Genomic DNA, 15066 nt, shown 5'->3' with positions numbered 1-15066 from the left:
GTAAAAAGTTGTGAGATCCATGTAATACCAAGTCCAGGCCAGGAAATCTTTAACGTTTTACATAAATATATTGACTTGGCCATCGCATGAAAACACGTGTAAATTAAATTATTTAGTGCGATGGCCAAGTCAATAATTTATGTAAAACGTTAAAGATTTCCTGGCCTGGACTTGGTATTACATGGATCTCACAACTTTTTACCGTAGAACAACTGAGTTGCGAGACTTGGTTTTTTTGACAAGTATTGTTTTTGATGGGATATATTCTACTAAGAAAGAGGATTTTTACTTTTGGCAACATTAAACAGTACTGCCAACACAACAGCATAAATAAACGTTCCGTTCAACGCAATAGATGTTTGCATAATAATTGGACATAATAATTTATTTAATTTGCTGTTGTACAAGATTTTAAGATTTTAATGTGTTTAATTAATATTCAGACGACTAATTAATTCAAGCGGGCTTAATTCGATTATTTATCTCCAGAGGTGAGTTTAATAATTTTTCAAAGTGAGGATTTGATCCTGTGAGCGTGTTGCTCATAGCCTCTCCAGTAGCGGGTAGCGGGAATTAGTTTTATTTCAAGGCAGTAGCACTAAAACACAGTTATAGCAACGTTTGGCCCTAATTCTCTGAAGAGTCTAGTTCTTCAAAAAGCATCTGCTATGCCTTTTATTTCAGGCGCTACCGCGAAGTGGTATTGTTACGGATTGTAATACTCGTAGCACTTACTTACTACTTTTGAATAATTATTATCTTGGTACTATGTCCACTCTTTTTTATTATTATACTCAATTAATGTTCTTTCTCTCTTCCAAATAAACTGCCTAGTATCTGCAGCTTATCATTTATTTATTTTATTGCAACAAAATACATTGTACACTCACATTTGCAAATAAAAGTGTTTATAGAACAAGAAGGCGCTTAAAATACCTTTTACTTATAACATCATTTGCGACTGAGATAAAACTCGTGCTGTAACAAACCTAGTTACGTTATAATAGTACCTACCCTACTCCACCATTTTATTATGAGTATAGGTATATACCTACCTACATACTGAGTACTGAAACCATCAATATTTTATGACAAGTTTTCAAAATGTCTTAATTATTTTAAAATTGAGAGTTCAACTACCTACTTACTTAGGCATTGATGCTCAGAGTCAGAGCCTAGGTACATTGTTAAGCTTAAGGCTCGTTGTTTTATTTTGATATATTTTATGCTAGCACAATCCTACCTTACTAGAACTTATACTTAGTAGGTAACTGCGGAAGAAATCTAAGTTAGGTCTTACCCTACAGCAGTGGTGTGGTTCTGGCAAATTAGAAAGGAGGACCCCTACTAACCTCCCGTGGATGTCGAAAAAAGCCACCAAGGAAGGGACAAATAGGCGAACATCAGTCCTCCCAACCCGTCTGGATAGAGTGAGGAGTAGGCCATTTATCCTCCATTTTATGGATGTAGGTACTTGCATCAAATAAATACTTTTTCGTTCTTTCTTTCTAATATTAGAGAGGGTCGGGCTCCTGCAGTAGAGAGAGACTAATGCCCGTTTTCACCATCAATTCCTTATTTTTAAGTGACCCCTATGACAATAAAATTCCTGTTATTTTTCACCATAAGGGTCACTTAAAAATTAGGGATTGATGGTGAAAACGGGCATAAATGACCTGATGATGACTGACGTTAGTCCATCTGAATCACAAAAATATTTTCTGGAACAGGTCAGATATTAAGTAGTTACAGCATGTTTGGTTACTAGGTATAGTTAATTCCCATTTATTTCATTACATTAATAAGCACGTTTCATCATATTTGAGTTGGAGCGAGGCCGTATCGCGCCTGCGCAAACACTGTCAGTTTGTTGGCTGATGGCTTTGCCCTGATAACTAAATGGGGCGGCTGGTGCTGATGCTGAAGACTACAGGTTGATTTAGGAATATTTTTCTTTATGTATCTAGGCACAATCCTTTTGTATCTAGAACAAGCTGAAGTGGCTATGGACAGGGCACATATATGTACGCAGAACTGACGGCCGATGGGGCAGCAAGGTTTTGGAGTGGAGGCCACGTACCGGAAAACGCAGCGTGAGACGTCCGTACAAGGTGGACCGACGACCTGATACTTAAAGGTAGCAGGAAGGCGCTGGATGCAGGCCGCTACCAACCGTGCGATGTGGAAGTCATTGGGGGAGGAGGCCTATGTTCAGCAGAGGACGTCCTGTGGCTGAAATGATGAATTCTTCTAAAAATTGAATATGTTAATAAGTTTGTCGACTACAAAGTACCTATTGACATTTAAACAGACCTGAAAACTAGTACTGTAGCAATGTGTAATGGAATGACTAAGATAAGTAATCTACTGAGTAATATTCTGACTGAACAGCACAGTCTGACTAACTAGTACCTATCGAAGTATTGTCACAAATTGACCTGCTCAAACCCGGTACCTTTGGGTATGCAGATGACACAACAGTGACAGCCAAATATCTTTCCAGCGCAAAAGCCAGCAGGCGTGAGGTCGAGTCTTGTCGTGAGTCCCTTATCGAGCGCTTAAATTTGGCCCTTCAGGATGTCTCTGATTGGGGCGATGCCAATCTGGTCCAGTTTAACGCGTCCAAAACACAGGCGTGTCTGTTCTCCGCCAAACGAAGTCCATTTCGTCTGGCTCCAACATTCCGAGGTGTGCCTGTTAAAATCACCGAGCGACTCCAACTTTTGGGTATCGAAATGTCCAGCAAGTTGAACTTTGGCGAGTACATCGAATCCATAGCGAAAACTGCTGCCAAAAAACTTGGTATCCTCTCGAGGGCAAGGCAGTACTTCTCCAATAAGCAAAGGCTGCAGTTATATAAAGCACAGATCCGACCTTGCATGGAATACTGCTGCCACCTCTGGGACGGCTCTGCCAAGAAATATTTGGCTGCTTTGGATTCGGTGGAAAGGCGTGCCAGGAGACTAATCGACAGCCCGACCCTTGTTGAAGCGTCGCTCCAGGAACTTGATCACCGCCGTAAAGTTGCTTCTCTAACGGTTTTCTACAGGCTACACTTCGGAGAATGTGCGAAGGAATTATACAACTTAATTCCACCAGCCCCTTTCCATCACCGGGGAACCAGACGCAGACTAGCGTACCATCCCTACATTGTCGACATTCCACCAGCTCGCACTAAGCGTTTCGACGACTCCTTTATAATGCGAACAGCTAGGGACTGGAATTCGCTGCCTGCTGCTGTATTTCCTGAACACTATAATCCGGGCGTTTTCAAGGCGAGAGTGAATAGGCACTTACAGGGCAGATATGTACCATCCTAGACTGCATCTCACTTAACACCAGGTGCGATTGCGGTCAAATACCTGCCTTGTCTAGCATAAAAAAAAAAAAAAAAAAATTACATAAAATTAAGTAAGTAGGTACTCGTATAAAATGATAATATCACCCTGTAAGTTTACTGTGGCTGTAGGTAGACGACAGTACTGGTTTAATTAGTTAGGTAGCAATTAAAAAAGTAAATAATGTTATCTAATTTCTTTAAAAATAATAGATACCCAGTTTTGCGTACCTATCTTCGTGATTTCAGATGATCTTACGCATGAATTTTATAAACATGTTAACCAATATTATTATGGCCTAAACCTAAACTTGAACAACTGACACTGAACCGATTTGTTTGAAATTTGGTATGAGAGATGATAGTTTGAGACTGATGCCCGTTTTGACCATCAATCCCTAATTTTTAAATAACCCCTACGTAAACAAAATTCCTGTTATTTGTTAACATAGGTAGGGGTCACTTAAAAATTAGGAATTGATGGAGAAAACAGGCATGAGACTAGGGAAAACATAAGATAGCCTTATTCCAATTTTTGAAACGGCCACGCGCGTGATTTTCTTTCTAAGATAGGTAGGTAAAATATCATCATCATCTCAGCCATAGGACGTCCAATGCTGAACATAGGCCTCCCCCAATGCTTTCCAATTTCCATGCTGCCTGGTTGGTAGGTAAAATATAAAATAGATGAATATATGTAATGAATTTGTAATACTTAAAACCTGCCTAGCTCGCAAGTATTATCTTTCAAATTGTATTTCCTGCAATAAAATACTGAGGCGACTTAGTTTTGCACTGTAATGTGCCTCTTCTCTTATCACGAGTTCACCAGCCAAAGTGTGTATCGTCGTAGCTTGGTGCTAGGCCAAGCTAGCACTGTAAAGTTATAGTACTACTTAACGAACTTCTTTATGCTTCATCGAAATCCCTTCAGTAGTTTTTGCATGAAGGAATATTAATAATCTTCCTTCCAAACTCACAGATTTTTGCCTTTATAATAGATAGGTCTAAGTTTTTACGTATATTAAGTTACTAATGGTTTTCAGCACAGAGCATGGAATCCATGCTCTGTGGTTTTCAGCCTTATGAAAAATCATGAAATTCTGGCGTTTATTTTCCAACTAAAGTAACTTTTCAATCCGGTTTTTAGGTTGTTAGGGACTCAAAACTAAAATCCTTGACTTCCGAAAATAAGAATAAGAAAATTCTTACTTACCAACTGCTAAACTAGACCAAGGTTCAAAAGCTTCTAATTTGTAAACTTGTTTACTCTGAAACACTTGACAGAGACAGTAGGTTCGTGTCCCTTCGCTTAGCATACTTAAAACTACTTACTGGCCATAAAATTCCGCTATTTTGTTATTAACAGTCAGTAGACAGAATAATGTGTCACCTTTTTGGCACACAGAGTACAAGTAAACGTTATTTGAAAATATTTAGGAAAATATCCGGTCAAGTGCGAGTCTTTATGAGTTAGGCTGGTTTCTGAATTTAGATTTTCACCTCATTTTCTAAGCTCCATAAGTCAAATCAAATCAAATAGTTTATTCAGTATAGGTCCTTTCCAGGGCACACACATCCCAAATATCAGCTTGCCCTACCACTACTTCGGGACAACATATTATTATGGTCTATTATATTATATTCCACAGATCCACTTAAATTTGATCACCTGGCTTTGATCACCAATGGATAAGATGACCTGGGTGATCAAAACCAGGTGATCAAAGTGGAATGGACCCAACATTATGGGTTGTACTAACAGAAATGGGTACCCCATAATAATATGTTGAAAATCCCAGAGAAGTTAAAAAAGTGCGAGTGTCAGTAAGAGTTTCGTATTAAGGAGACCATAGGATGTATGATGTATCATATTAGGATCATAGGTATAGACCTAGATTATCTTTCCTATAAGTACCTAGATCTTCTCCTAAACATAGTTAAATTTTTCAGTTAATCTTAAAATTTTCACCTTTAAAATGCACGCTTTTTTTCAGTGCGTTTAAAGAAAACATAAGTTTGGTCGACATAATTATATTCAAATATGTAAGTGCTCTTTTCCACACACTCAGTTAGAAACTTTTCTTATTCTAACTCAAATCGCCGTATCGAGGTAAGCTAACTCGTAGGCATACAATGCTCTCAGAAACGAAACATGCAGCGCGAAAGACCACATAGAATTTCAGCCCTGTCACTACGCCCTAGGGCCGCTTTTCCCATACCATGGTACCACGAAAACGATAACAAAATATGAATAAATGTCCCAACTACACTACAGGTGTGACGTAACAGGTATGCCTCTATAAAAAACCCGACATGATGTAGCAAGACGCCATTTTGCTTTAGCAACCACCGCGCGAGTTTCCGTAGCGTTTACACACTCTTTAACATAATTATCGTCAAATTAGTGTGCTCCAAATATCACTGTAGTCCAAAATACCTTCTGAGTTGTTACTTTGTTAAAACAATTTTCTAATTAGATGTAATTGGGTGTTTTTGTTAATAAGTGTCTCAATCGATAAGTGTCGTCCGCTTGTCAAATGTCAAATTTTGGCGGGAAACAATTGCAAAGAAAATTAGACGTAACTTTTTAGTAATCTGTGATTAGACGTTCTTTTTTTCGGAGGCTGCCATTGGACCTTTTTGTTTAGACAATTAATGGCGGCTGTAGTTTTCTAGCGATGTGATTGGTCACATGATGGGTTGGGCGTCAATGATGATGATGAAATGACTAGAATGTACACACGTGATACAAGCAAGATGGCAGAAGATTTTCAGTGGAAAATTCGCACTGGAAGCTTTTGGTTGAATTGGTAAGAAGACACTTTACTATTATTTTATTTTACTTTTCTTTCACAATTTGTAAATTGGATGAACAAACTATACTTTAGATAATCCTATTTTAAGGTATAGTGAATGTAATCGGTAATGACGTACGTGTATGTGAATTTAATTAATTAGTTAGTTATTTATTCACGTAGTTAAATAATTTTAAACTGGAAAGTTATCGCACTCCCTAAGATATTTTAATGAATTCATTGAACAATAGAAAACTAAGTACTTCTGTCTTCTAATCGCCTAATTATTTATGTAATGAAACTAACCAGTTGATTTAACGCTACATTAATACTGAAAATGTACAAAAAACAAGTAAAACCTGTCTTTACAATTTTCTTACAATTTCGAACTCATTAAAATCTTAAATTAAAGTATTAAATTAAAAAAGGAGGTTGCATTTTAGATCAAATAAAAAAGCGACATTATTTTTCTTAAATCTTCCAACGAAGAAGGTTTCATTCACATTTCAGTCATCATTATTTTTTTAAATCCACTAAAAAGGTTAAATTCCATAAACTTTTTTTTAATCAAATGTTAGTTCTAAAGAAACACCACATAATTCCTCTTACGGGGTCACATTGTGCTTAGCAAATAAAGTTGATATCAAAGATTGTAGAGCACTTGCGTCTTGATAAGGCTTATCAGAAATGGGACAGCACTATTTACTTAGTTTTAAACTGGTTATAGCAGCACGGCAATTTGGTTTTCCTTGATTGTAGAGTACTATTTAATTTAGCAAGATGTGTGGTCTGAAAAAACCTAATCTTTTTGATTCTTTTCAATATGCCTCAATCGCTATAATTACTTACGCAACTGAAAAAAAAACAGGATTATTTGTTGAGAATAGCGTTAATGATGGTTGTAAAATCTTTAACAAATTAGAATGAATTAGTTGTTTGAAATGTAAGAAGGCTTGAAAGAAAAGGAAGGATCTTAGGAAGAGATTTTACATGCTGTCTGTATTTTCGGAATGTTATCTACTTTTTAGAAGTTCTCGGCGTGACAAAGTGCTAAATAAAGTTAGATAAGACTAATTGCTTGGTTTTCCAATTACTGTAGGTCACACACACTGAAGGTTTTCACACAAAGTAACAGTATTTAGTAGTAACTTTGTTAGTGAATCACTCAAGATACCTTTATCACTGAAACACTGAAGTGAGTTTAGTTTGCCAGGAGTCAAAAAAATGTACTGTTTAAAAAACATACAGTCGAATTGAGGACCTACTCCTTTTTTAAAATGCCGATAAAAATAGGGTTATTCCACTTCGTACACATAACACACGTAACTTAGTACACTTTATCACAGTACTATTAATTTAATATAGACTGTTTTGCAAATATTAGTTTGTACTTTAACATGCTATTAGGTATGTTTAAAAAACTACTTAAAGTATGATTCTACTACTGAAATAAGCTAAGCACATTCCCAAAGAGAATTCTCAAAAAAGAACATGTAAATTTTAAGGATTGAAATTGTTCTTCAACTAAATAAGCTTAAATTAAAATCATAACACACGTAACTTAGTACACTTTATCACAGTACTATTAATTTAATATAGACTGTTTTGTGCTATGAATCAGAATTAATAACTAAAATGCAAACAATTTCCCAAAAAAAAAATGGCGTGATGCGTTGATGTCTTTACTTTGGGAACGTAAAAAAGTCTCAAAAATGAAGTAACTAGTAGATAGGATTCTAAATATTAGTTTGTACTTTAATAATATGCTATTATGTTTAAAAATATATTTAAATTACGATTCTACTACTGAATTAAGCAGTAAGCACTCTCCCAAAGAGAATTCTCAAAAAAGAGCATGTTATTTATGAGGAAAATTGAAATTGTTCTTCAACTAAATAAGCTTAAATTAAAATCTTAAAATACTATTTACTTGAAAGAAATAACTAGTATAGTCTGTTTGAATGTATTATTGATACAGCTGATCGTCGCAACTAGTTGTAAAAAGGGTTTTATTCCATTGAGATATGATTCAAAATTGAAACATACATTTGTGGAATATAAATACATTTTCAAAAACGTTTTGTGTTCCCAACTGACTCTGAATCATTCAAAAGAGAAGCCTTTTGTGTAAAAATTCCTAGAATGTGTGTGAGTGTACGATTAAAAAAACATACAGTCGAATTGAGCACCTCCTCCTTTTTGAAGTCGGTTAAAAAGGCAAATATAAATTCAAATTGTTTATTGCATGTCACATAATAAAATAGTTACTGTTAATTAAAAAAATGCAGTTGTACCTATAGATCAAAGTAAATGAAGATAGAAATAAAATGTTAGGTAATAGTTTAACATTGGTATGACGTACAATTTTTAGTTTTTACTCGTAGTAGCACTACAGTTTCAACAAAAAAGTATGACTTTCAAATTTTCAGGAAGTGCGTAATATTATCACATTTGAATCATCTTATGAATAGAAAATGTCTGTTTCTTATATTTTTTTTCAAGTTTATAAAAAAAGTGTTTTCACTTAAGGTTATGACCTGTAATTATTCATAGTCCTAACTATAGTTTAGTACAATGTAATGTTAAGTTTGTTTATACGTTAAGGTTTACTTATTAACAATCAAATTCCTCATTACATTTCAAAACAGAAAGTTTTTAATCAAGGCTAAAAACAATCGTTCAAATAAGCATTTTTATTTTCCGTTCACAAACTCAATATTCCTAAAAAGTATTCAAAATCTTCATAGAAATTAACCCGTGACCTTTCTAACTATACTCTATTCATAGTTAAGGAAACAAAATCTAAAAATAGAGTCAAAACTTAAAAGGATAAACAAAAAGGTTTCTCTCAAAAAACGAAGATTCTTCCCACTGTCTGCATACCATTTCAGGTCAGGTTGCATCACGAATATTCAAACCAACTAACTACAAATAACTGGAAAACAATAGCAACACAAAACTTATGGAAATTACCGAGTTTTAAACAGATTGTTGGCTCTTGGGTTGATTTACATGAATTTGGTTATGAATAGACGTACCGACGGACTGATTTCTAAGCTAGTTACTTAACATTGTCGGATGGACGCCCTTGAGATTTTCAGATGCACGCGCTTCTGTGAAATCACATGCGAATTTTCAGTGCTAACTAACTTAACAGGGTATCCCAAAAAGTAGTGTCAAGCCGAAGGCCAGAGGTAGAACATCATTAGGGCAACCCAAATCAACGGGTTACCTACGCCATATCGAATGACAAATGATCGAAAATCAAAATATCGAATACGTTTCATCGAACGATCAAAATATCGAATGCTCAAAATATCGAACGTTCAGAATATCGAACCATCAAAATATCGAACGATCAAAATATCGAAAGTCGATATAGACGTTTTTATTAAATTTCATCACGCATCATTTCTGAACTTTCCTTTTTGGGACAGGCTAGGCTTATAATAGGTCCCCACGGACATTATTCTCAAAATTTATAAACTTGAAGAATTGATGCATGATGAAATTTAATAAAAACGTCTATATCGACTTTCGATATTTTGATCGTTCGATATTTTGAACGTTCGATATTTTGAGCATTCGATATTTTGATCGTTCGATATTTTGATCGTTCGATGAAACGTATTCGATATTTTGATTTTCGATCATTTGTCATTCGATATGGCGTAGGTAACCCTGAACGTGACTTTTGATAGTTTACGAGTTATGTTTATTTTTCTCCGAGTAGATAATAGTTCTTCTCTCTAGTCTAGATTCAGATGTATCTGTAAGTTCACCACATCTCTTTTCGTGTATCTTATTCCTAGTTTAGTCAGTTTGGTGATTACATTGTAATTTTGAATCATCTTGTACGTAGGGCCGTAGTAAGACTAAACCATGAATTAAAGTAAGTAGATATCTATGACAGGTCATGAAGACAAGGGTTAGTTAGGGCTGTGTAACCTCCGCAATAAATATTTTAATGAAACCTACAAGATAGCAGAAGATTGGCAATTGCGTTTACGCATGCTACGTTAAATACCATTAGCTTCCAAATTGAAACAAGTTTTCTCAGTTTTAAAATCAATGGTGAAAATTTCAGTTTCTTCGAAGAAAAGTTTGAATTTGGGTTCAATCATCAAAGGATACGCGCCGTCACTATCTATTTTTATTGAGTTGTTTGTTCTGACTATCAAACAAAGCTAATACTCGTAAGTCTAGAAAACTACAATTTAAAATACAAGTATTTTTTAATCTCCATAATCTAATTTATTTTTACTTTAAGGGGAGACAAGAGAATTCACACCCGCAAAGCCACGTGCAACAGCTAGTTAGGGACTCTAAAGACCTGCATTAAATTGGAATAAGCATTATCTTTACGACCAATGAAAAACTTGAGAGCTAATCTTAACATCAAAATTATGGCACTAAATCAGGTGCTTTATTGATTAACGTAAACCGTAAATGCTCCTTTTCAATATTATCCAGTTACTTTCAAAGCAAAGGACATTTTAGACTTCAATGTAGTAAATACTGGGGCACAATTCTCGGCCTTCCTACGTTGATATTAAGGCAAACATTACCATCAACCTCGAGGTCGGTTGTGCTTGCAACAATGCAAAAGTCCACACTACTTCAATTAACGTTATGCCACTAAACGTGTGAACTGGGAGCTCACGAAAACCGACTAATTTGATTGGCGGACTTGCCCAAGGTACAACGTTGGGCCCGTTACTCTACCTTTCTGTATCGACTTAGTCGAACGCTTGCCTTAAATCTGTAACCTAAAAGTGTTCTATTTTGGAAATATTGTTTAAAATCATTGGGATCAATTTTCATTGATCAACGATCCATCAGGTAACTTAGTTCTTGTATTGAGTGAGAATTTGTACATGCAAAATGTTAGATTTAAGTGATTTAGCTCGTAGGAATCTTATTTTCAGTGATTATTTTTTACATCATTGTATAGTTGTTATGGCCTACTAATGCTCCTAGTTTAATATCCTCAAACAGTTTCATAAAGTCCCTTCCATAATATTTTTATAGGTTTGTTTGCATAACTTTTGGAATCTATTATTAGGAATTTCAATGCAGCTAGCTTTTAAAGGCAAAAGTGTACAGCTTCAGGCTACCGCACACGTGAATAATTGAATACGAGATGTGAATGATTGACGAAAGGAGAGTAGTCTCATCCGTTACTTATAATTATCAGAATTTTCATACGCATTAATATTAGTGCAATAAGCTTTTTACGGAAAGTGATATCAAAACATTTTGTTTTTTGAAATTTTTTACTCCATTCGTTACTTATTGGTTTGTTTTGTTTAATTAACATAAGATTTTTTTTTCCATGTTTCATCTTTTTAATTTACTGTTAGCGATAAGACCGCCTAGTTGAACCTTGTGTGTTCCTTTTCTTTCTGTTCTGTTCTTTGGTATGCAATAAAGAGTTTTTATTATTATTTATATTTTCTTCTTAAAGATTCTCGGAACTGGTTGTTCCGGTGTTATTATTATTACTGTTTAAATTAACTAATAATTGTCAAATGTTACGTAAATTCTCGAAATTGTAATGGCCGTGTGCGTTAGTCCTAACATAGTATGACCACAAAACAACGATTCAACTGTTGGATGTACTGCCGTGGTTGATTTATTTTCGATTGTTTCTGTTGCTGAGTTTCGCTTTCATTGACTTGGTCTAGCCTAGAAAATGAATATGACCCAAAGTTATTGAAAACCAAAGATTTTGCAATGCTATTGTGGGATTTTCAATATTTGATGCTGAAGAATTACTAACTCTATAATTTTTAGACACTAATTTACCACAAAATGTTACGTACAATATTGCCCGATGAAAAAGAGTTTTAGTGAGGTTTTGTTGTCATATCTCGCTATTGCCATTTTACGTACCTACAGGCAACACCATCTGTCGTTGACGTGGGGAACTAATCGTATAATTTCAAAACCACTAGTTTTAAAGTGTTGTGTTTGTTTTCGAGGACAAAGGGGACCATGAAAATTGGAAAGAATAGTCTCGTAGTTGAAATACCTATTACCTATTTAAATCGTATCGAGTTTTAAGGCAAAGGCTGGACATGCAAATTCCTGACTAAGTAAGTAGGAAAGATTCCCGCCACATATCTCTATAAATATTGTCGAAAGTTTGCCAACATGGTATGCTTAGGTATTTTTCCTGTAAAGAAATACTTATTAATATAAAATGAAGATTATACTGGTTTTAAAACAGTTGGTTAACGTTTGTAGAATTCGATAGATCTGGTTAAATTTCAGTGAAAAATGATGCGAGTTATCTGACTTCATACAGCTAGCCAAAGTTTTGAATTCAGACATTACTAGAAAGAAGCGACAATAAATCACCCAAATGTCATCCGCTGGACTATTGTCGTGAACCCTCCTAACACAACATACTTCGCTTAGCTTCAGGGTTACGGGTACTGCACAAATTACTAATACCACTGCCCACACTTCAGACTGTATTTTAAAAATATCCAAACTCCGAAAGCCATTTAAAGCAGGCGGCGCCACAAAGCACTGGCGACATGCGCGTACGCAAACACGCGTGGAGCTCCAATTCACACCTGTGACATAAGGTCAGGTGTAACTGTTCTGCTATTGTCACGTTTTACTGTAATTTGCTGTGCGTTGGTCGAGAAATAGGCTGGTTAATTTAGAATTCAATATTGTGTAACATCCTTAACATTTTGTCGCTTTTCATCCGAAATATCTTTTTTTAATGCAGAATAAGGCAGGTATTTGACTTCCACTCGGCATGGGGCACACTGAAAACCAGCGTCGTGGCTTTCTTTACCGTGGGCCACGGCATAATATGCTGAGTGGGGTCCCATTGCGATGGGCATCGCTGTTGCGACACCTGTGGCACTGTTCAGTTCACTTTTTATTTCTTTGTAATGTTCTATGTGCCATTTGTCTTTTTTTCCATAACTAAGTGATAGATGTTCATCGTAATATTATGTTTCTTTCTTTCTTTATTTGATCACAATCGAACCTGTGATGTTGTTAAGTGAGATAGTTACTATCTCATAATCTCATTATCCTCAGGTAATATTAAAATGTCGACTTTAGGAGCAGCGACTCTCTTTAATTCACCAGAGTGAAATAGTAGACGTAGAGACAGGGTAGGGAGATCCACCTTAATCTAATTAAGTTATAAAGTATTGTAATTTTAGTGTGATACTATGATTAAGTTTTGCATTATACTCGTACTATGTTCAAGACGAAAGTGAATATATAGGCACTTACAGGGCAGGTATGTACTATCCTAGACTGCATCTCACTTAACACCAGGAGTGATTGCAGTCAAATAACTACCTGCTTTGTTTTGCATTATAGTTCTTGCAACTCACGAAGGCGAGTGTGCTTTACTTGTGTGTGTATACACGCCCACACTGTTAACTATCCATTTCCGTTTTTGCTCTCGCTCTAATCAAATGGCGATTCTTTGCGATAGAACGAGATGACATGACTTTCAATGGGCAGTTAACACTGTTGGCGATAGTACTCGTACGTGTACATGTACATAACGATAGTGTTTGTAATGTCTATCAAATTTTTTGAAAAAACGAACAGTAGCGAGCCACCACATGTAAAGTTCACTCGCCTTCGGGAATTGCAGCAACGAAAAAAAAATGAATTCTAATTGTATCGTCTAGAAGAAGAGTCGTGCAAGCAAGAAGAACCTAGAAGAGGCGAAGACTGTAATCTGTTAATGAAGAGAGCTATCCGTCGACAGTATTGACGATAAACACTGTCATGGAGTTGCTCTCTTTATGAACGGATGCTGTTTCAGCGTGCGCCGGCGCAGCAAGTCCGATTTCAGCGGTTTTATCACTTGTAGATACATGGTTTTACTTACTAATTTGTTCTGATTTTCTAACTTGTATGTTTTGTTTGGTCAGCATTAAAAATATCATTCGCAAAAAATATTAATTTGGCGAATCGGCTGAAAAAATGTTATTTACCTACTTACTTACTAAGACTGTGTTGCAGCATCTTACTTTAAATTTAACAAACGTTAAAAATATGTCATACTCCACGCAAAAAACACCGGTTATCGTTATAGTTATGGTTAAAGTTCGGTGGTGTAGCTCAAAATTATTTCCTTCGTATTTTTAACGAACTGAAATGTTTATTTGTTTAAAGTTTTACAGTGTGTTTAATGATGCTATTTATTTGTTTTGTAAACTAATTGTTTTCTCAATTGTTTTTAATTATTAGCTCTTTACACCATTTGTTTGTATTATTTTTTGTATTATTTTATATTTTTGATCTATTTTCTATAGCTTATATAGTTAATGTTTTAGAGTCATTTAAGTCTCCACTGCAGGAGTACAACCCTCTAAATTACCAGAGGCAAATGGAGGATTTGGCCTACACTCCCCACGCTGGCCAGAATGGTTGTTAAAAAGCACTTTTACACGTCCCAGTATTAACCCTACCACTGCTTAAATTTATAGACTCAACGGGACTAAGCAGTGAACTCTAAAGACAAGGGCTGCCACAATAGATCAAACCTGGTCGAGTTGGCGCAAATAAAGGCCCAAAAACCAATAGATAATAATAAAAATACCACTGCTTCGGGATAAATGTTCCAGTTGCTGAGAAGAAGCAGCGCAAGAAATTCAGTCACTATTGTCAGCCTCTTTTTCAATGGTTTTCAGATTTCCAAAAGATATTCGTGTTTGTCTAATTTATCTTCTTGCGTCAATGCGTGTATTTACCACGATAGTGTCAACCGTCCTTATTAAATTATCTTTCAGCTTTCAATGTTGTCTCTAGCATTAAACTAATACTACTTTTAATGAAGCACGTCACGTTTTCTTAGCAGACAAGGCAAGTTCTGAATTTCAGCAGTTTGTGTACCTATACTTTGTAATAAAAATGTCCCTACTTTTTATTGCATACCAT

Source organism: Ostrinia furnacalis, unplaced genomic scaffold (genome assembly GCF_004193835.3).
Source record: "Ostrinia furnacalis isolate ACB-3 unplaced genomic scaffold, ASM419383v2 OfSCF7615, whole genome shotgun sequence".
NCBI classification, from domain to species: Eukaryota; Metazoa; Arthropoda; class Insecta; order Lepidoptera; family Crambidae; genus Ostrinia; species Ostrinia furnacalis.
This window is presented reverse-complemented; position numbering follows the sequence as displayed.